The sequence below is a fragment of the Syngnathus floridae genome, chromosome 19 (assembly GCF_059516105.1).
Source record: "Syngnathus floridae isolate MCC-2025c chromosome 19, RoL_Sflo_1.0, whole genome shotgun sequence".
Lineage (NCBI taxonomy): Eukaryota > Metazoa > Chordata > Actinopteri > Syngnathiformes > Syngnathidae > Syngnathus > Syngnathus floridae.
The window spans coordinates 3,415,134-3,439,253 of record NC_142431.1 but is presented as its reverse complement, the minus strand read 5'-3'; the positions used below and the strand labels follow the sequence as shown (position 1 = coordinate 3,439,253).

Genomic DNA, 24,120 nt, shown 5'->3' with positions numbered 1-24,120 from the left:
TTGTCTCTGAGCCACAGACTTCTTTTGTCCGCCCTCATTAGAATACTGATCTCACACACACACACACACACGAATACACACATTTTCAGTAACTCCAGTATCATTAGTTGATCCATTGCTATCCAGATGGTAAAACAAAAGAGAAAGGAAATTAATATGAGAAATTTGTATCAAGACAATCAGCAATTTTATTATGACATCCTCCAATAAATCATTCTGTGGTCCTAAAAATCTGAGATTCCAAATGTTTGGTGCATCCCAATCAATTGCATTTTTATGCGAACATGTTTGCTACTTAAAAAAATATTTTAAAAATATATATAATTATATCTAAATGTAAGAATTTAGATTTTTGATAATATATTTGATATAATTATTTTTTAATTGATTTGACCAAACAGCCTTCTGTCATATTGCAAAATTTGAATTTGTTACATTTAATATAATTGACATACACATAGTAAATATATTTACATTTATATAAATAAAGATATTTTTGAATAGTTACGATTTGTGCAAATTGGGTGCTTTTTGTGTGTAAAATGGGGATAACGTTTTAAAACAACCAAGTTTTATGTACTTGTACAATTGGCCAATTAGAATACACCTTTCAAAAAAGTTTTTTTTGGACAGGAAGTAGTTTATTAACAATGTGGAAAATAAAAAAATCCTAAATTGTGCATTATTTCTCTTTCAATGGGTCTGAAAGTGTGGACACAATTAACTCTCAACAAATGTTCTTGTAAACTTTTTAATGTAATAATGCACAACATATAATTCTAAATATATACTATCATTTTTTATTTAGGTGTTTATTTTCTTTGGTTTCCAACAACACCAAGTAACCACAAAATAGCAAACTTTACCACCCACACTTATTTAGCACTCCATTATATTGACCAACATTTTAATACTGTAGCATAGTAGGCATATGTGTTCATTAAAACAAAGCACAGGTTTTAGTCCTAAAAAAAATAATTCAAGAAATGGTAAGATTATGCATTGTGAACTGTAACAATTTCAAAAAGTATTTCTGAAACATTTTCTAAAAATTGACAAAACATTTTTAAAATATAAGCCACTGCACCCAAAACTTCACACACACACACAACGCAAACATGCTGCATCAGTGAGCCTTTTCAAAACGCTCTCCTCCATCCAGTATCCGTCTGCAGCTGTCCATCATTCTGACTGACATCTCAGAAGAGGGCTCTGATGGCTGATGAGAGCGAGGAGCCGACGTGTGCCTCAGAGGCAACAGCGGCAGTCCTGTGTTCTCCTGCCCACCTCCTTCTGCTCCCCTGCCCGCCTACCATCGTGGGCCTCCTGCTGGCCCTCCCCTCTTTCTTACCGTCCCGCAACCAATTAAGAATGGCCCAAGTCTCTTGAAGGACATTTAAAGGTGACGGACCGGTGGCGACACAAGAAAAGCACATCCTACATAAACATGTCAAGGAAGACCACCAGAGCATTTAGAACCTCTCGGTGACGTCTGCAGAGTTCAGACAAAACTTTTAGATCCAGGTTTTTTCTTTCCGGATTCTTTTTTCTATCCACATCCAACATCTCCACTGCTGCATCTCAATCTCAAGGAACCTCCTTCATCTCTCTATTGCGGACCCTCACCTCACTCTCCAACACAACGTGCTCTGCAGGACCACCTTTGGCTTCTTTCTTGACCCCCCCCGGCTGAGTCGGTTATGCCGTTCGGCTCGATCCGAAACCCAGAGACGCCCCGTGACCACTGGGTGGACCGGCTGCCCCTGAGGGCCACGCTTGCCTCCTCAGGCCCTCGCTGGTCTCCAGGCTTCTGATGCCCACAGCTATGCCTGTTTGATGTTGGTCTCTCGACAGGCAACACAGGATGGATGCTATGAGCAGAAGGAGTCTCTTTGGTGTGTGTGTGTGAATATCTGTTCTCATCCGCGCACACACACACCACAAAAAAGGCAAACATGAAAAGGACTGGATGATGAGCGACTGACAGCAGCTCGAATAGTTCAGCCTGGTACTGGCCACAAGTGGGCGGGGCTTAGTGTGATGCCTGACACATCATCATCAGAATTATACGCCAAATGATAATTGTAAGTGCATCTCAACCGTGACCTTAATAAACATAAGTATTAATATTAGAGATGTGCGATACCACTTTTTTTCTAAACCGATACCAGAAATGATATCACTGGAGCTTTCAACAAATTGTGCATCAACTTCTGTCAATACAAAAGTTATAAATTGTCTTCACTTTTAAAAAAGAATACAGATATTGCTAGCAATTTTTGTTGCTATTGATCTTTTAAAAATATTTGAGCAGTTTTTACTAGTCTCCGGTTTCAAACTTATTCATCAGTTTGCAGCCCGTGACAAAAATGAGTTTCACACCCCTGCTCTAGAGCTTTTGATTAAAAAAAAATAACTTAACAAAATGACGAAAGATTGTGAACAGACATTTTTTTACGGATGCAGATTTTGGTCAAACTACCACAGCACAGCGCCAACTACTGCTGTGGAAGACTTGTAAGATGTCAAAAAGATTTTTGCCTTAAGTATCAGCCGCTGGTATCTGCTGCCTCCACAAGTACCCGATATCTTAAAATAAGGCCGTAGTTTCAATTTCTCACATTATAATGATTATATTTTAATAGTGGTGCCCTCAACTTATGAAAAATACTTTTAAACTGTGACATTGACCTTGACTAAAGGCACGTCAGTGTCAATTGTGCGTTATTTACTTCTTCAATGAGTTGAAACGGGAACAATTATGTGTGTATTATCCTGTGTACTTTTGTGAAAGACACATCAATACTTAAAAGAAACATTTTTGCTCCAGTTACCGTTATGAAGAGCAAATTCTTTTTTTTTTTTTTTTTTTAACAGAACGTCAGAACTTCCTCACTTGTCCCTCAAGGGTTACCACTTAAATGTCATTTTTATGTCAAGCAGAGCCTGCCAAACTTTTGACTCCTTATTAAAGACGACATGTCACGGCCCATCAGAATTGTTTTGGGGAGCTCCATTAGAGGCTCTGTAATGATTACATGTGGTTTTGATTTGAAACGAGGCAACAAGGAGACGCCATCAAAGCGGGATTCTCGTACTTTAGCTGCAGGTTGTAGATGGATGTACGGCCTATGGCTGGCAGGCTGCTGCTAGCACTCTGCCAGGCAGATGAGAGCCGGGTTAATGTTGGGATTTGTTCCCTAAAGCTCCCACACAAAGGAAATACTGATCAGCTTTGCCGTCAGCCTCGAGACCCGCTAATCGCTAATCAGCGCTTACACCGCTTCTGTCTCGCTCACTCAGTGCCTGTGACAGAACGCACAACTTTTTAATTGTGCACTTTTCAAAATACGACTTTTTGAACGCAGTCTTTAAACACACCATCCCATGTGATTATTCCATCACCTTAATCTCATTTAACAAAATATGACCCCCCCTTTACTTCCACTCCAGTCTAAGATCGGCCCAACGGTCCAGAAAGGCAATCCGTGTATTGTTCGTAGCTGGGCCGGCCTCTCTGCAGGAATGCCGGATTCCGTTTGAAGTCAGGATCCAGCACGGCTGACTCACCTGCAAGATCAATACGCTGGGTTCAAAGTGGCCGGCTTCACAGAGAACACACTCTTATTAATTTATAGAAACTTCGAGAAACTTTGTCTGAAGGGGGGGGGGAGAAAACCTCCAACTCTGTACGGCGGAGAGACAGGGGGAATTTTTAATATACCTGCAGAGAGCGCCAGAGTCGGCCATCTTCTAACACCTCATATGAATATTTAAATGAGTTAGCGTTTCATGCTCATTGATCATAGAAAAAAATGCGTTGTGTGTGTCTGTGAGGAAGCTGCTTTAAAGACTCTCCAGATCAAGAGCATTTGTAAGTGCGTGGGCGTGAATGCACGTCGGCGTGTGTGTTTAACTCATTAAGGCAGTCCATTTGAGTTTTCCTTTGTTGTCAGATTTGATGATTTGGGGGAAATTTCCAGCCTTGGATTCAAAGCGTTGCAGTTTGGCGCTCCAGGCCCGTTGCGTTGGGAATGAAACGCTCTGCATCTATATTTCATGATATCAATTTATCAACAGGAACAATCTCAGGATGTTGGCTCAGATACGAGAGCATGTTCCTCTGTTTTACCTGAGGGACACATGCGTACAATTTCTCATCGCCTTGCCACTTCCGCATTTATCGTTTCCTCTCACGTTTGTACCCTAGATATTCACGGCGGTGATCACCCTGCTGCCGTTGAAGGAATTTTTTATGATGTTGTGCAAAATAAAACGGTCACATTCAATATCGAGAAAGCTGCAAAAACAACACGAAGACTCAAAATGTGTGGTTTTATTTAACGGAGCCCCCACAAGTAGTTGCTGGCATGCAGCGTTGTTTGTTTTCCCCCTCTCAGTGGCGGTGTGAAGCAGGGAGAACTTTTTCTCTGGTTATAAACATTTTTTTGAAAAGCCACAAACAAATTTTGAGCAATATTTGTCTATTCAGCATGACAAATTTGGAGCTTGTGAAATAAGCTAAGGGCTGGTTTGAAGTTAGCCACAAGAAGGAGTCATGCCGTACTATCGACTTTATTTGTGGTGCTTTTGCTTCATCGTAAAAAACCATCACAACCACCAAAGCTGACAACCATCTTTTTTTTCTACATTTGTAAATCAGGTCCTATATGTTTCGTGATGACTAGAAACCATTCCAGAGTGTCATCAAGTCATTCAAACTTGTAATAGTAATACTCTCATGTACCGTATTTTCCGCACTATAAGGCGCACCGGATTATAAAGCGCACATTCAATGAATGGCCCATTTTAAAACTTTGTCCATATATAAGGCACACCGGATTATAAGGCACCTTCAATGAATGTCCCATTTTAAAACTTTGTCCAGATATATACATATGGCCCGTGGGCCAGACTTTGGACACGCCTGCTGGAGTGGCTCAATATTGGTCCATATATAAAGCGCACCTGATTATAAGGCGCACTTTTGACAAAATTGGCGGTTTTTCGGTGCGCCTTATAGTGTGGAAAATACGGTACTTATAACAATGTAAATAAATAAATACATGAACATCAATGTGCATGATATCTTGCATAGGGACATCAATAGAATACTGAAAATGAAAATAGAAATGTAGGACAGAACAAAAAAAAACATTTTGTGCAACGTTCTCCTGGAACTGACATTAAACATGGCACAGGCACATTCAAACACAGTACAAAGAAAAAAATGGACACTTTGCACCCAATCATGCACATGGGCCACAGTACACGCATGTGCAAAGACTCTCACAGACTTTCTCGCGTACTCTTTCTCTTGTGTGTCTCTCAGTAGTTCCTCAGCGTTTCATCTGACAGCTTATTCCCAGTGCGGCTCCACTCTGTATTCACCCCGGTAACCCCACAGCACAGACACCTTGTGAACACTGTCCCGGGTGTACGTGCTCAATGCGTGTGTGTTGGTTGGGTTCGAGAAGTAAAATCACTGCTGATGACACTGTCATCAAGTTGCAATCCCAGAAGAAGATCTGACTTGTTCGTTGCAGTCGTGAACCCTTCAATATTTTGTGGTCACGAAACTAAAAATGACTGATTCGAATCGTTTTAAGGAGTCAGTCTTCTTTGCAGCGTTCGGTTAAAAAAAATCCAGCGTCAGAGAAACCATCCCTCGAGAATGGGTGAGGTTGTGAGTGTACACACGGCACAATACGAGTGTGTGTATTCGTGCATGATTGCGTATGCATGAGAGTGAGAGGCTGTGGCTAGCGCTAACCCAGGGGTGTCAAACAAATTTTTTTCGCAGGCCGCATTGTAGTCATAGCTTCTTTCGGAGGGCCATTATGATAAATGTATGAGCACCTCATATTATATACAGTAAAAGCTACAAAACTGACAAATAACCCGTTTTCAAATCAGATGAGTAAAAACTGGTCAAATATTAAATAAAAGATATTAAAAGTGAGGACAATTTGCAATTCTAGTAATGACACACAAATTTGATGCACAATTTGTCTTCGCGGGCCACATAAAATGATTTGGCGGGCCGTATCTGGCCCCCGGGCCTTGAGTTTGACACCCGTGCCCTAAACTATCAGCCTAGCGGCGCTACAGTAATAACTGAGTCATTTGGAAATGTCCTCATCTATCAATATTAACATTGATGAATACATAAACAATACAAGAGTCGAATCTACTTTTGAAAGGACTATAACGATCCCAGAGTGATTTCAAAAAAATAGTTTTGACTCTTCTGCCATCTTTTCCTCACTCTTGTTCTCTCTCCTCTCTCTGCTGGCTGCAGGCTTGATTGGAGGTTTTGTCACGCCTGCTTTGACAGGCCGGGCAGAGCTCAGGTCCCAACGGTTTGGCAATTATCCTCTAACCCAGCAAGCCTGCCACTACACAAACTCCAGCACACGTACAGTATAGCCATGGCATGCATGTCAATACGTCAGCGTTGGGGCGTGAGGGGAGGCTGTCGGTGTTTTCCATCTCTTTCCGCTCTCTCTCTCTCATTAGGCAGGTGTGTGTTAGTAAGGTGTGGAACTCTCCAGACTCTTTACATTCCACTCTAATATACGGAGCATCTTAAGACAGGCACGGCTTGAACTCGCACACACACACGCACACCTATATTGTAATCCCGGGAGATCAGGCGGTTTCGTCTTTCGCTTGATGAGTAGCGTTGGGCTCCTTGACAGACTCACGAGCTTATCCAGTGTGGAGCAGCTTGTCAAGTACAGGAAGTAGTTTAGGCTCTGGAATTAACTTCATTTTACATATTGTTCATTTAACAGAACTCAATAAAGAGCTATTTTTATATACCGTATTTTCCGGACTATAAGGCACACCAAAAAAAGATTTTCTCAAAAGCCGACAGTGCGCCTTATAGTCCGATGCGCCTTGTATATGGACCAAATTCCTAAATTTAAACTGGCCCGAAGCATTGTCATGAAATCAATCATAAGTGGCCCGCTGAAGACTACGAATCATGAATCAAAAAAACTGCGGATCATTATTTTGTGATTATAAAGTAATTTGTTGCATGTGAAGTTGAAATGAAAAAGATAAAATGGAGAATGGAGCCATTCATTGAAGGTGTGCCTTATAATCCGGTGCACCTTATAGTCCAGAAAATACGGTATACTGCATTCATTTTTTTTCTCAATGATTGGATAAATTCCTAATTTTAACTTTATTAGTCAAGTCATCAGCTCTCTCTCTTTCTCTCTTTACAGTATCATCATCTGTGTTTTTGCTGAGTGCCCTGGGCGGCATAATCGTCAAATCCATCAATACACTCACTTGGCATCAGATGAGTACAAAGAAGATGGACGTCGCAGCTTTATCAAAAAGACAAAGAAGAGATCCCTTCCGGCGTCAAACAACTACTTTCAGTCAATCTTTCTGCAACACAAGTAGGTGGGTAGCTGGAGTAACACTAGTAGATGGATGTAATTGTGTGTGTGTGTGTTGTGAGTATCCCAATGCATGTGTGTGTGTGTAAGCGGACCTTGCCTCAAGCTAAAGTCATTGAACAGTTAAGGAGTTCCTGCTACACTCCAGGCTAAAGCTGAAAGGCAACCACCAGGCCATGCGTGAAATTACCAGCCTTTCCATGAATCCTCACACACACACATTTGTGTTCTCACTAACAAAATCCTAATTGGACATTTCCCTGTGCAACAAGTTAGTATGCAGTGATAGACATGTCCGAGTAAAGTCATAGATAAATTCCGAACTGCCACCATGCACATCATCTTCAATGTCCTCAATAATTTTGTGAAGATCTTTTATGAAGCTGATAACACCTCCAGCCAGGGAGCATCACCTCTAAGTTGTCTATAGGATTTCAATTAGATCTGATGCAAACTGATTTGGAGCATTCAATAACGCTCAGGATGTCAAGCGACGCTAAAAACAGCTCTGCTTACTCGGGCTGAAAACTCGATTACGCTCCAACCTGTTTATCTGTCAATCAATCTATTCATGTGGGTGAGGTGTCACTCTCCCCGCTGTCACACACACACACCTTTCAGAAAATAGCAGTGTGTCACAGCATATTATACCAATTTTACATCACAGCAAGAGTCATTTAGACACACACACATATCGTATACGCTGCATACACACACACACACTGAGCCATCACTTCAGTCGTCAGATATGGTTCTTTTGAAGCAGAGCAGAAGTGTGGTAATGTCACAGCCTTGGGCGACAGACTGCAAGCGCCCTGACACCCGTATTACTCCCTCCTTCCCTTTCCAGCCGGCCCCGAAACGGCCAATCCACACACTCCCAACCGAGCGAAATAATCGTTATATAATGGGCGATCAAGTGCACACCAAATAATCTGGTGACTGAATGTACAGGAAATTTTAGACTCGCTGAACGCAGGGCTAAATTGTGGCGCATGTGTTGTTTGACACAGTGTATCAGTAAAAAATTAGAAGTCTTTTTTTTTTTTTTAAATTGCTACTTGTTGTGAAGTAAGACGAGTTGAGCTGTCATACCACATTGCTCTTTTTTCAAGTTTGCAAGTTAAAGCAAATAATCATCATAATGACGGCTTGTATTGAAAAAAATCAAAGTATTTCTAATCTGTACTCACACCAGCAGCAATTTTCCTGGTTACTGAAGCGAATTTCACATGCTCACATCTTTCTGGACATGACAACTCAACATCTCAACTCAATATTTCATCGCTTCCAACAACTCTACCCGGTTAATATTTCTCACTTTGCACTCAGCGCTAACACCTTGGGAAACGGATGATGCGGGAAAATGTTTGGGATGGGCACAAAAGACTCACTTTTTTTTTTTTTTTTTTTTATTGGTTGTATGGTCCAATCAATGTGCATGTTTTGGTTTGCGTTACACACACTTTTGTGTGTTACCATTGTGGTTCCATGTGTGTGTGTGTGAGAGACAGACCATGGCCCGAGGTCATATCTGCGTCAAGCGGCTGCTAGAGCTCAGTGCCGGAGCATGATCCCCTACGCTTTTAATTAGACACATTAACATACACGCAGACACACACTTTTACCACACACACCGCTTTCACTTCATCCTCTCTCGTTCTTTCTCGCTCCCTCTCTTCTGCCTCCCACAATAGGCCTGTTGCATGACCTGAGGCTATGTCGACCGTAGCACATTAAAACCTGGACTTATCAGACTCGTACTCTCATGGACACTTACACACTCACACCGGGGCCCACCCGCAAGTCACACACTCGGTAATTATCCAAACAGAACCCCCCCGCCCCCCCCTCGTGAAATAGTCACTACATTTTTATGATATGCTGTCTGTGCTTGTGAAATAAACCTTTCAGTTCAAGCAAATAAACAACAGAGCTGATTTCAACGGAGGAGAACGAAAGTTGACAGCGCATGGTGTTTCCTTACGGATTTTTAAATTTGCATTTCGCCGTCGCTAAGGAAAACTCATCCGTCTTTTCGCCTGTGGTCAAACGAACTCACCCGCTGAGGAAATGTATAATCATGGAATCAAAAGAAGTGCATGTAAATTAAATAAGATTGTATGAAGGTAAATTTCAGCCTCTTAAGCAAAATATTACAAGCTGAGTCCTAAAAAAAGATTTGATCTAGTGCAATAACTGAGCCCAATCTTAAAATAATAAATAAATAACAATTGTTGTCATACAAACAATATACTGCAAAATATTTTTTAAAAAGCGTTCATTTGAATGGGAGTCAGACTACATCATTTCATGTCTCCGAAAATTAGAATATTGTGATAAAGTTCTTTATTTTCTGTAATGCAATTTAAAAAAATAATAAATTGTAATGAATCCAGAATGTATGACATTTTTGTTTTTTTAATTGCATTACAGAAAATAAACTTGATCACAATATTCTAATTTTCTCAGACAGTCCTATACAATTAGAATATTGTGATAAAGTTCTTTATTTTCTGTAATGCAATTTAAAAAATTAAATTAATAAATGGCTGGCAATATTTCAGTTGATTTGTAATGAATCCAGAATGTCTAACAATTTTAGTTTTTTTAATTGCATTACAGAAAATAAAAAACAGTATTCTCAGACAATCCTGTACTTCCTCACCTTTACCTTGCAGTCTTCCAGTATCATGTGACTCTTCACAAATGGGTAAACAATCAGTAGCCCGCGGAATCTTTTATCAAATAAACCCTCCTTTGTTGCAAATCAGTAGTTTTCCAGCGGCTAGTTTACTGAGGTTTGGACGTAACAGTAGCCTCGGGGTGCAGAGCCGGGGAGCCTTGAGGCTGCCACGAGGAAGTATTGTAAGTAATAGAGGCATGCGCGGGCCGCTAACCTACTGTTAAATACCACAAAGATGCTCTCGCGCTGTGCAGACGATTGATAACCGATCGCTATCGACGAAATCCATATTACCCCGAATCGATTCAGACAGAAAATGAAGCTTCATGACAATTTCATTTCATTGTATTCCTAATATAAAGGTTTGATAGGAAATTTAATGTTCTGAGGAGCATTTGTGAGATAAGAGGCCACTTGTATGATTAAATCCACGCCATAAAAGCGATGCATAATCGAAAGGCCATGGGCAATCGGACACGAGGGGTCGAAAAAAGCTCAATGCTTTACGCTCCGAGCACCTCTCACCTGGAAAACTAATGATTATTGACTTCCCTGAAGCGAGCAATGGGGACGTTCGCCTCAGGGCCTCGACCAGCTCCCTCAATGCACACACATGCTGCAAAACTACAGTTGACACTAGACACATGCAGCCTCAGAGGCAGAAAGCTTTAGCCATTTAGCATCTTCCTGACAGAAGCCATGCACACACATTTAACATTGACAGGGGCGGGGTTTGCAAGGAGAGTCGTGATGGGGGGATAGTCTGCATTTTTTTTTTTTTTTAAACCCCCAGTAACTGCATTCTAGCCTGGGGGGCTTCAGATCTGCCACTCCCAGCCAGAGTAGAGGTCCTGTCACTTTGTGTCTATGTCATCGTACGTGTGTTACTATCCCGGTGTGTTTTTGTGCATTTCGCCAGAGTGCCCATGCATTTGTGTGTGTCCATCCCCGCGTTGGTTTGTAAGTGTGTGTCACCCCGGTTTTGCGTCAGATGCTTAAAACTGCCAGGCCGCATTGTGTCCTCTCGCTCTTTTCGCAGGTTTCCGCTCTCCCTTGCTCTGATTGGCCGGTTAGATGGTTGCCACTGGTGACCGAGGCATAAATAAGCTAAGAGGGAGGCGAGGTCCGCGGCCGAAAAATTAGATGAGTTTTAAAAAGAACTTTGAAGTGTCTAGTTTTTAGCTTTTATCCTGGTAAAATGAACTGAGCATGAAATCGTGGTCCACCAAATTCCCCAAAACGATAAACTAGACATTCCCCAGCGCCAAAATGAAGATGTGCCAGTTTTAAGATGTGCTTGTCAACAAAAATAAAGCCCTAAGGGTCTCAGATAAAAAAACTCTATTTGACACTTCTCTTCCACAACTGATTTTCTGCTATTTAAACTGCAATTTAATCCAATCACAGTAAACTGGGTGGCATGTGACATAAAACATAGAAGGCTCAGTTTGGACAGCTTGGATTGAAAAAAAAAAAAATAATCAGAGTGACAGATACTGGCCTGTTTTTATCATCACCATCAAGCAAGATTTGACTGATGTGAGGTTGCACTTGTGTGTCTGCAGCCGTCAGTCTCGCACGTCTGACAGGATTCCGAAAAACACGCGACGGGCACGGGGAGGTTTCCCACAACTGACAGATGCATGGACCCCCAAAACCCGACCTTGTCAACCTTCAACACGCCACTGTCAGATACCCGCTGATGAGCTCTACAGGTAAAATGTTTCTCTTGTTCTTCGCTTTCTGTATCGTTTGGCTGTCATTGGGAAATTACACGCAACTTTTGTTCCTTGTTGACAAAAAAAGACTTCAATTAGACTAATTCAGTCAACATGATGAAATCAGGACATTTATTATCTGACAGTTCTGTGGGACGGTGTTTAAAATTATACATCGTGTTATTAGATAAATATTGAATCAGATATTGATTGCTCGGCCCGTCACTGGTTCTGTTTCTTGTTCCTAGGTGTTAATAATGTCCCCAGAAACTGATGCCCCAAAATGCCCCACCCCCCTAAAAAAAATAGAGTAACTTATATTGAGCAAAAAGTCAGACTTTTAACTCTTTTAATTCTGCTAGAAGAATTTTAATTCTACTGGTTTACCCTTAAGTGTTTCACCCCAAGGGCATTTATGAAAAGTTAATCAGCGCCACTTGGGACTATTACAATGGCTTCTCGTACATGTGTGTGAGAGTGTGTGTGCAAAAAGTCATGGTCAGTGAGGTGTGCCGTGTTATGTGGAATTGCTAAACAGCTGTCAGTGGGTGGGCGGAGCCTAAGATGTGGCCCATGCATGGCATAAAAGAGTGAAAATATTTCATGAAATACGGTAAATCGAAGTCCATATGGACACATTCAGATGTTTAGCACGCCTGAAGGCATGAAAGCTTTCATTGCAATGTGACAATTTTGCAGCTCAGTGAAAAAAAAAGTTTTTCAGTGCATCATCAAATGTAGAATCAGAGAATTCAAATGCACAGTCACAAATAACTAGCTGGCAACCCGGCTTAGTGTATTTTTCTACATCTTTCCTCCCTCTACCGGCATCTAAAATATTTCATATTTAATAATAAACAAGCTCAAGGCTTTCTCTTTTTTTCCTTTACGGAATTGTCAATTGCGCAATGTTAGATGGTCGTATCTCTCAACAAACTGATTAATTCTGATGAAACAAAATGTATTTTGGGTTTGTTATGTTGTCCACACGTTTGAGTAATGTAGTGGTTCATATGGCTGACTTTCATGTAGCCAGTGCGGGATTGATTGACACTTCAGATAATAGTTGAGAATGGCTTTGTGTCCAGAAAATTCCGTGATTTATTGTGAGTTTGCACCATGCCTCTCGTCTATCAATTAATAAATTAACCCTATATTGTCCTTGAATGTATATAAGGACTCCTCGAGCACTCCCATTTCCCACAGTTTGAATATTTGAGGTCAGTTGAGGTTGAAGCGGCCTTAGAATAAATAAGATACAAAAAATGTGTGTAAGTGTTTCAGCTGCACAGCTGCTTGTCAGTAAAAATCAAAATATTCTGTGCTCAGCTTTCTCATCAATAGCATTGATCACTCTGTATGGTATGTATTGTGTATGGTAATTCTAGAAAGCTAATGAGACACACAGAGTTCAGCCCACCTGAGAGGGAGTTGCTTCCCCTTGCAAAGAGCCGCCAGAACAAAACATTAATTTATTATTCAGACTTATTTTATTCATCTATTCAATTAGCTGCTTTTCTCCCTCAGCGAGCCAAACCAATCAATGCGGCCAGGAGATGTAAAATGCACGATCCATCATCTCCGACACATGCACTCCCCATTCTTATTGTTTTTCAGTCTGATGTCTGTATTGATTATATTCAAAGGCGGTTATGCAGTGTAATTTGAATTTTAAGTCGAAGTGGAAACAACAATGTGTCATTTAAACACAACTAAAACATCTCTGTGCTAAGATAAAATATTGTTTAAACATTGACATTAGCAAACAATGCTAGTGTAATAATACTCCCTGACCTCTGACCTCAGATCAGAAAAAAACTAGCTGCAATGTCTGAAATAAGCTTTTGATAGATACAGGGGCATTTTTGTGCCCCTCCTTGGAGGGGCTGATTCTCTTTTGCATATTCATATATGCAAACATGACATGAATAATTTCGCCCCTTCCATCTTCCACTCCTGCTCTCCAAAGGTTAGCTCATTAATTACAGCCTCACAATTAGCAGGGAATATTTTGATTATTAATTTCATTGCTCTTTTTTTTGTTAGCGGCATGTGTGCATAACTTGCAACAGGGTCACTCCCCAGGACAGGTTGTTGTGTCTGAGGCAAACGTTGTGATCATACTAATTGTGCGTGTGTGTGTGTGTGTGTGTGTGTGTTTGTGTGTGTGTGTGACATTTTTTAAAGAACAGAATCCGTTTATGCATCATTAAGGGAATCAACGTATGTGGCAAGACCATAAAAAAACTCATATACAGTACACGCACCAACCATCCATGTTCAATCACACAAACACAACACAACACAACACACACACACACTGGGATGTGTTGCTTGTTGCCTGTGGGCCTGGAGTCTTTGAACTGCCTTGGAGACTCCAGTCTGTCCAAATTCACTACGAGAGATCCGACTCTGCCTGCCTAAACTACTACAAGTCTTACACAAGACAAACACACACGCACAAAAAAAACAGACAAATACACACATACACACGCTGGTTATATTTCATTGCATGCTCTTGAAAAGTTCACCAAAAGTCACATTTGTTTCCCAGTCTCTTAAAAAAAAAACAAATATAACATTCTATCTGAAAACCTGAGAAATAATCAATAATCAATGAAACACACTGTGGTGGATTTAACATTTATTTGAAGATCATTGATTTTATTTTTTGTCATAAATGCCACAAGTTTCTGTTTTTATTATGACTGTAGACTCAACAAGTGTTAAATATGACGAAAAAAAAAAACATTATTTCCCCTCACGGCTTTTAACGCAAAGTGAACAACGGGATTATTTATAACAGATCCCTTTGGTCAATATAACAAAGACTCCTTTCCTGTCACAATGTTACGTAACAAGTCTTTTTCTTCGCGACATTTTCTCTCGTCAGTGAAACAAGATGGCTTCCGTGTATGTGTGCGCTCCCTTTAAGTTATTTCAGCACCACGTAAGCTGTCCTACTCGTTTCTCCTGAAGACTAATTTACCCACCATGCCTCTCATGTTGTCAACCGAGGCAGGTTGCTCTCACCATTTTATGTGAAGATGAGAAATAGAAACAGAAATGACACGTCGGTGTTTGAAGAGCGAAAGGAAACATTCCGCCGCTCTCTCCTCCCATTAAATATATTTGTACATTTCATCGCTAATAAAAATAGCAAATCACTCTCATTCAGCGCTCTAAAGCGAGCTCTTTGATGACTTCTTAGTAAACGACCTCCCACTTTCTCCGTCAACCCCGTACGAAAATAAAAAATAAAAGACTAGTGCAATATTTATCTCACTTCACAAAAAAAAAATGTCTTCCCTTTTTGGGGGAGGGAAAAAAAATCCTTGAAATTTTCATCAAAAGCACTTTAATCAGGCACTTCTCAGGTCAGCTAATGAGCTAGCAGAAGTGGGGCCCTCGCTGGGCCAGTCTCTTCAAAGAGCTAGCTCATTAGCGTTAGTAGCTCTGATTATGATACTTTCACATGCTCCCTTGCATGTACACTGGTTTTCTTTCTGACACTGTCTCGTTCCCTCACACACACACCTACACTGAAAGAGAACGCTGTCATTAGCCCAGCTAGCATCATTAGCGATGAGTAACCAAGGTCAACGTTTGAAGGCGCGTTCACTCTTAAACCAAAGTATAGTGTCACTTTTAGCTTCTTCAATAGCCCCCAACTTGTACATTGAGACAGAGGACGTGGCGAGGAGATAAAAGCCAAGAGGCAAAAAAAAATCGTGACAATCTTTCATAAAGAAATTAATATTTGCAGTGTGCCCGACAATCCTTTGTAGGCTCTCTTCGAATTAAGAGTTTCCCATGTTTAAAGTTACATGTAATTTGGGAAAACTCCTCGATGCTCACACCCTCAACGGCGCAAACACCCATGTTCCTATTACATATCAATAATAACAGTAGTCAAAACATTTAAATTAAATTGCTTAAAATGTTCGTGTACAGTCATGATGTGCTTATAATGGCGACAATTTATTTAATTGAATTTTTTTCAATATTTGCAATGAAAATTTTTTTGAAATCTTAACCTATCAACGCCCTTAAGTCTCTGCTCACTTAGTATAGAATTTACTACAAAAAGAAAATTCATAAAAGCCAATGCACCATGCAGCCCTTCCTCTACCTTGCTGATTTATTTCTATAAATTTCTATAAATGCACAATAAAGGCTTTGCTTCTGAAATGGCAGCAGATGTCCAGGTCATATATATATATATATTATATATATTTGTCTTGCACATATTACACGTAACCATGAGTGACTATGAATGTCTGTTAGAAAAGCTTCAACTGTCAAACATGTTTGCAATCGTGTGCATGGATGCACGCAGTGTGACTATGTGTGTGTGTGTACTTGGAAGGACCCTATTGAAGAAAAAAAAAAAATCCTCTATCCAGTCCGATTAGCTCCATTAGTGGATTAGCCGGATTAACGGGTTAATTGCTGTCTGTTGCTGTGTTGTTTCGCACAGGCTAATGACGGCTAACGCTAGTTAATCTCGCAACACAGCCGCGTAAACCAGCTACTGTCACGTCTGGCAACATGGCGCACACACCAAGAAGCTTCCCATGAGGATTAGGAGCAAGACTTGTTTGGAGCACACATGTGTAGCTAATCTCGGATTAATCATCGCAGATTTATCTATCTTTTATTGACCGCTGTGGCGTGTGAATTTTGTTTGACATGTTTTCACTTTGTTGTATGTACGTCCAACACATGGCTACTATAGAAAATTTGGTCACCAGTGCACATGTAAATCAAATTAATTTTATATCGACACCTCAGGACAATTAAGAGTCTTTAATTGATACGAAAAGCACAGGATGGACATTAAAACCGCACTGTGGTGTGTCAGAAAATTTCCAGGACTGGTCTTTCAGTTAATAATCCATAGTCAGAAATGGAATTATTTGAAATCCCCCTTTTGTGACTCCACTTGACGAAGATAATCCAAACAAACTAGACCCCGATAGCCACAGTCAAAATACCAAAAATTCAAAGCTTGGTAAAGTGATACGTCGGTTGCGGTATTAAAATCTGCCATTATTGATGCGGCAGCCAATGAGGTTTGACATATGGCTTCAGGACAGGAAACGCCAGGGGTTATTGGTAAAATGGGTGTTAGCGAGAAAACCAAAAGTGCCAACCTTATGCACGCCACAATATTTGTAGTGGGGTGGTGGGCTAGCATGGTCACACACACACACACAACTATACATGTGGGCACCTCATTAAGGGAAAGTGAAGGACTCCCTGCTCATCTTTTAAAGATAAAACAAAGTGCCGTGATGTCATACCTCATCAGCTTGGGCCAAGTAGACGAGAAGCACTTTAGCAGAAAGAGCATAGTGTGTGATCGCCTGAACGCGCAGACCTCCCTCTGACTCTCCGTCGTGCTATTTCACTCGCTCGCTCACAGACAGACACTCAATCGTTGTGGCGGCGAATGGCGGATGAGGGATGCTTGTTGGTTTGGGGCTAAACATGATATCTCCTTTCCCCAGGGCCAGCCAATCAGAACAGCCTGGCAGGGAAAAAACAGCAAAAGCACTCAAGACAAGGACAGGAGAAAAAACACACACACAAGGCACGTAAAGCTGCAAAACACACTCTTCCCAAACTTCACCGTGCGGCAAAACTCCCTCGGAGCAAACAATCCATCATGAGAAAGAAATGCATGATACAAAAAAAAGTCTAAATGTTACGCAACTTCTTCATCATCATTACTTGCCCTCATCAAGTACAAGCGAGTACAAAGACAAACATCGTCCTCGCCACGATATCGTTTTTAGAGTTGCACCAGTGCCTGCAGGGCTGTGCTACCTTAAGGTGGGTGCTGACGGGGGTGGGGCACGGGAAGGGAATACCTGGGGGGCAACGGAGAGGGGAAGTGCCTAGAGGTCCAGAGTCATTTGCTCTGGGCTCTGTTTAAGGGGGCACGATTGTGTTTCAAGAGGAATTGTGGCAAGATTGGAAGATGTAACCAGCAACATCAATTTGGTGCTGAGATGAAGAAAAGAAATCAGAGGACATTTAAAAGGAAAGAAACAACTTGGCCAGGGGAGCTTTTTGTGTGAGACTCAAAACATTATTGAAATGTAAGAAAATTCGAAATGGTGTACACGCATAAGTGCAAAATTATTTTATATTTATATATAATTCCAGAAAAAGTGTTTTAAGCTGTGCCTATGTCAAGTCGATATTATTTTCTCCGTATTTTAACAACTAAAATAATTTAACTAATTAACTTGTTTGCTTAAAATGGCGTCTACACGTAAAAAAAAAAAAACAGACCAGTAGATAACATATTTATTTTTTGCTAATATGGTTCCTGAACATAATCAATGCAATTTTACTGTATTATCAAATTGCAACCAGCATGTATGATAAAACAAAAATATTTTTGGGGTATTATTTTTTTCTTCATTGATTACCAGCAAGGACATCAATAAAGTGTGGCTGGGTTGTTAAGGTGAGGTATTTGCCAATTGTGTGTGTGGATGAGGGGGCATTGGGGCGGGGTTGGACCTAGAGGGGGTGATGGTTGAGTGGGGGTGAAGGCCGGGTGGGGGTGTTGGAGGCTGGTGAGCAGCGGGGGTGAGGAGGACGGTTGGCGCTGGTGGTGGTGGGTTGGGGTGGGGTATCAGTGGGGAATGGTGTCAGCTGCGGAGGCAGGAGGGAAAGCCGACATCTTAATAAAACAGCCTCGGGCTAAATCCCATTAAAGGCCTCAGAGCCTGTTACCACTGCTGGCCAGGTAGCACACACACACATGTAACACACATAACATTCCTCACACACATCGGATTTGCGCGTGCACACATACGAATATATTATATATGGACCCATGTGTCCGTCTCGCTGTTTCTTCCTGTCTGTCCATGTGTGTCTGGAAGTGGGGGGGTATTTTTCTTTTGTGTGTTTCGCCATCTCACAATTATGGCTTTCTAGCTTCATAACGCACATCTTCTCAACATTTGTCATCATGGAGTCAAAGGTCATGCTTAAAAAAAGGTCACACTTTTCACTTCCTTGACTTGGAAAGCAGATGGACATGTCTTTCCAAACTGCTCTACAGCTTCTCCTGGTGGACGCAGGCAGGATTGTCAATGAAGGCTATAATAATAATAATAATAATAATAATAATAATAATAATAATAATAATAATAGGCCTATAATAATAATAATAATAGAATAGAATAGATCTTTATTGTCATTGTCACACATGTAGAACGAAATTTAAAAAGTGACAACCGATCAGTGCAAAAAAATAAATAAAAAATAAAATAGAATAAAAAGATAAAAAATACAAGCTAAAAACCACACAGAAGAACATACACAAATATAATTTAAAAAATTAGCGGCATTTAATGTGACTACCGCTGTAGGGTAAAAACTGTTTATATAATAATAATAATAATAATAATATGGCTATAGTGGATTGTTTTAAAATCCACACACAGTGGCCCCAGTTTAAGGCGATACTGTATGAAAATACTTTTTTTATTGCCGTCGTATGAGGTTGGCAAGGTCAAACGGAAGCTAGTCACCATCCAGCGTCTCCATCCTCTCTTGTGAGCCCCATTTCTAAGAAAAATACTTTCTTTCATGCACACAGCAGTGCAACTGTCTGCCGAATAAACTCAACAAGAGATTTGTCAACCATGGCAATTTCTCCGCGGAGCACTACAGAGGCTCTTATGTTGAGGAGCATCTAAACTGTCCTCTGAGTTTTTTTAGTATCTTCTAAGATTATTGCCCCACAATTTTTTTTTTCCATCCTGGTGTGAAACACCTGTTCAACACACGTGCAAAGCGAGCACGGAGGCGGCGATCAATTTGCAAAGCGATTCCTATACGTCCCAAAGTTGAAGTTGGGCCTCGGTGTGACAGAACACACAAGTTCCTGTTGTAGTAAACTATTGTTTTGACAGGATGTCACTTCAGTTCTGCAGAGTGTGTGTGAGAGCGCTGAGCGTCGCGCGCCTCCTCTTTATCTCAGGCCTAAGGCTACTGTCACTGAGCCGGGGGGAGAGTGGGAGACCGAGGCAGACAGATAGAGGCGGCGAGAGAGAGAGAAAAAGAGGGAGGCAAAAGAGAGGAAATTGGGGTAGATAATTCACTTGTCAGCTGCCTGATGAAATGCCAATTTAACTGAAGCTGCTAATAGGAGCATTACAAGGGTTCAGCCAGCAAGAGATAACTTGCAGACTGTGTGTGTTATGTTTTTGTGTGTTAACTTTTTATGTCTTTCGCTACTAAAAACCAGCTAAACTACCGGGTCAATGGTATAATTATGTTCCACAAAAAAATAAAAAATCCTGTCCATCACTAAAGCTTGTTCTTCAGGGCAAGAAAATATTTAAATATAGTAAGTAGAATGATTTTTTTTTTATCTGACAACGAATAGGTCTTGTAAAGTTCATAAAGTGGAATAAGAATATAAAAAATGTAAAAATTGAATTTATGTGTACTTTACAGTGTGTGGTTGTTTATTGTTGTGTCCTGTGATTGGCTGATGACCAGTCCAGGGTTTTCCCATCCTCTCACATACACTGTAATAATAATAATAAATAATAACAATGACAATAACAGTAACAACAATAATAATGATAATAATAATAATAGTGATGATGATGATGATGATAACTAACAATAATAGTAATAATAATAATGATGATATGATGAAGATGATGATGATGATAATAATAATTACAGGGTAGTCAGGCTCTATCTCAAATGCTCACCTAATCAGGACAAGCGCCACAGAAAAGGGATGGATGATTATGATATGAACTTTATTAAAATAAAAAATTAATTTAGTGAATCAGCCTTGACCAAGACAATTTATCTCCAGGAATGTATTGCTTTAACAAACTACACCTGACGTGATGCATTTCAACATTACCGCAAAATGCTTCAACAATCATAACTCATTTTTTAAATGTAAAGTTTTGCTCGAAAGTCAATAGTATTTTAGTCCAAACAGGATTAGAATTCTGCTTTGGATTTCTTGCAGCTACATTTGCTGACTGATATGCAGCATCATCACAGCAAACTGTAGCAGTGTCCACCAGCATTAGCGTTTTAAAAGCAACATCTAAGGGACACACACACTCACTCACACAGAGGAAGGGTTAAGAGAGCCCTGAGGCCAAGTGATTTACGCAAGAATGAGTTTGAATACTCGTCGTCTCCTTCTGCATGCGTGTGCGCAAATGTATGTGCGTGTGTGAGCAGCCAAAGGCTGCAGTCTCCAATTTCCATACGTTTATATAATAGATTCAAATCTTTGACTCATTTATTTTTAATTGCCCGCTTTTATCTACATAAGTATGACGCACAAACATTCTCATCATGCAGTTTGTGCATGTTTGAAACAGAACAGTTTTGATTACTTTAAGCTTCACAATATGCAACTATTTCTCTTTGTTTTAATGACCTCAATTTTAGTCATGAATAAATTCATTAAAAATAATAACAGAAATACAGTCTCTGATATTTGGCTTAAAAAAAAAATCCTAACTCGTGTTGCTTCATTTTTATAATGATAAATAAAACGTTTATTGGTGAGCTTCACAAAATATCTCTTGATCAATGTCAATTTGTGATCAATACAAACAAAATATCTTAATGTCAAGGTCATGTACATAAAAAAAAAAAATTGTGCTGAGTCTGAATGCCATCTAGTGGCTAAAACGAGAGGCCACGTCCCTTCTCCATCTGGCTGTTGGCAGCTTCATGACCAGAGGTCACATTCATAGCTACTACCATGTACATAGCACCCCCTAGAGGCTCAACTTTGAACTTCATATCTCCATTCAATATTCTTTTAGGGAGATATTGCAAGGGAATATGGAGATTTTCATTGATGGCTGAACAGGTTAAATCAAATTGTCTGGTAGTTTATTACCTATGTTTCTTGAAAAAACATAAAAAATTAGAATTAGATTGGTTTTCTAAATTTTAGTGTTGTAATTGCAACACAAAAGCAAAAATAAATGAAGAAATAAAAATCTGGCCCAAAAAAAAAATATATATATATGAAATAATAATAATGAAATAATTAAGAGATTTTTTTAAGAGACTTATATTAAGAAATATGAACTATCTCATTACAATACCTTCTTGTCCCTCCTCCTTCACTTCATTAATACAATATACAGTCGAAAGTCAAGAAAGGAAAAAAAAAATTGCTGGACTGCAATGCTGCAGTATCTCCAACCATATTCATGTCCCAGCGGCCATCAGTATTCAGCTAGTGAGAGGAAAACAGTGACACTGGATGGGCTCCCAGTGGCTGAGTGCGGAGGAGCAGAGCAGAGGCCTATGGAGATAGACATATGCACACACACACACACCTGCGTGCATCCCGTGTGGCACCTAGATCTCCTAATTTAGCCTCTAGAGAGCTGAGACGTCGGGATGTCAATCTCACAGTGCAGCTCTTTTCCCCACTTAACTTTTTATCAGAGTTTTCTCCTCATCACTACCCCTTGTATTTATAGCTGCCGAGCCTGGAGCAGCCACATATTTCTCCCACTGTATGTGTGTGTGTGTATTTACCAACTGTTTATTCTTTTTTTTTTTTTTTTGCTGCGTGTGTATAGAGCTGCACAGCTGTTGATATTGCCGGGTTACGGGGGTTTGGTATTTCAGTCAATTTCCACTGAGACGAAGATGAAGCGCATAGGCGAGAGACAGAAGAGTGTGAATCGCTGGAGGAGGGAAAAAACGAGAGGGCTGAGGAAGAAAGAGATGACGGTTGAAGGGATGGGGGTTGATAGATGGGCGGATGGAGGGATGAGGCGGACTTCTGGCCGAGCGAGCTGCTCTGAGACTAATTAAGGTGAGGGCAGTGGCAGAGAGGAGGTAATGATGAAGAAAAGGATTTACTCTTGCCATCCCTGCGTCGAAAATGCACAGCACCACCTCTCCAGACACCCCCTCCGTCCATCACCCCCCCCTCCCTCCCTCCATCACCTGCTTTGCCCTCCATCCCCATTTCTTCTGGTTTTCTACCGCCATGTTCTTCCATCCGACAGTTTATACAACAAAACAGCGTTAAAGGGGCAACGGAAAGTGCAACTAAGTATCGTTTGTGAAGTCAGAGGAATTTTTAAACTTTTAAACATATTTGTTTTGTGTGCACTTAATTACCTCAGTGTTCAACTTGAATCACTTTGGCTGCCATTTTGACAGGGAAAGTATTCATTGAATATTTTCCGTGTAATCTTGCCAACTGTGTCTTCACTACTTCCTGCTGTGAACATTTTTAAAAAGGCTATAAAACCAAGGGTGGCCTCCAAAAAGTTACTCAGTAGATTCTTAAGCAAAATGAGCTCCCGCAAAACTTTTTTTTGTCTTGGGAGTAATAGCAATTAAAAAAAAAAATACCCCGCTTTTGTTTTATCTAAACTGAGCTAACCTTTGACCTTTTCAGTGTTCATCTTTCACGGCGGATGTCCTCATTGGACAAGGTCATGGGAAGTTTTGACCCCATGGCTACCACAAGATGCAGGTGAGACGGAGGTGTGTGTGTGTGTGTGTAAATAAAGTAGCGGCACGTCAGCGTGCGCTCTGTCAAGTGCTGTCAGTCACTCATCCATCCAGCTGGCTAATTGGCTCCTTACCCCTTCTCTCTCTCTTCTTCTCTGCCTCCCTCCCTCCCTTCTCTCTTTCACTCTCTCCCTCCCTCTCTCACTCCCTCCATCAGCCATCGCTCCTAACTGCGCGCCGGAGGCCAAAATGCAGATGAGGACTGCCTGGCGTCAGGGGGGAGCTTCTGCTCTGCTTAATTATCCGAGTGTGTGCGCGCATGAGCGTGTGTGCGAGCGACGGCGCTAGCTTATCGGTTTAGCGGCCCGCACGCACGCTGAGTTTTCATTGCTGCTGTTGCTTCTATGCTAAACAGCAAAGCATCCTGGGAATTGCAGTGACAGCTCATTTTGGTTTTCTTGCAGTCGAGGTATGAAAGATGCAGAGCGACAACCTGTCCCTTTTAAAACACACAAATACACACCTTCACATATACACACCCCTCGCCACGGTGCTCATGGGAACAGGTCCGGGGCCTGTCACCAACCTCCCCCAACCTCACCCCCCCCCCCTCCCCTTCACCATGGCGGTGACAGGGCTTGTTGACAAACGCCAGCAGTCATCAGGGCACCATGGGAAATCTTCTGCCACCATTTTGTCAGCAGAATGACAGAAGTTGTTAATGTCTCGCCTCTCGCCCTGACACGAGACGCAGCGGCTGACAGACTCTGACACATGCCATACACACAAC

The 24,120-nt window shown here is 41.0% G+C and overlaps 1 long non-coding RNA gene across 2 annotated transcripts in view; it reads left to right on the top strand.

Moving 5' to 3' along the window:
• LOC148381681 (uncharacterized) overlaps positions 1-23,364 on the top strand; it is a 76,704-nt gene extending 53,340 nt beyond the window's left edge. Inside the window, exons 3-5 of one of the 2 annotated variants that reach the window (XR_015854463.1) lie at positions 7,239-7,422; positions 11,670-11,819; positions 23,275-23,364. This is a non-coding gene — a long non-coding RNA (uncharacterized LOC148381681). Of the gene's footprint in view, positions 1-7,238; positions 7,423-11,669; positions 11,820-17,335; positions 17,601-23,274 lie in introns of those variants that run through there. The other variant, XR_015854462.1, reaches the window with a different exon arrangement.
• The last annotated feature ends 756 nt before the right edge of the window (positions 23,365-24,120 follow it).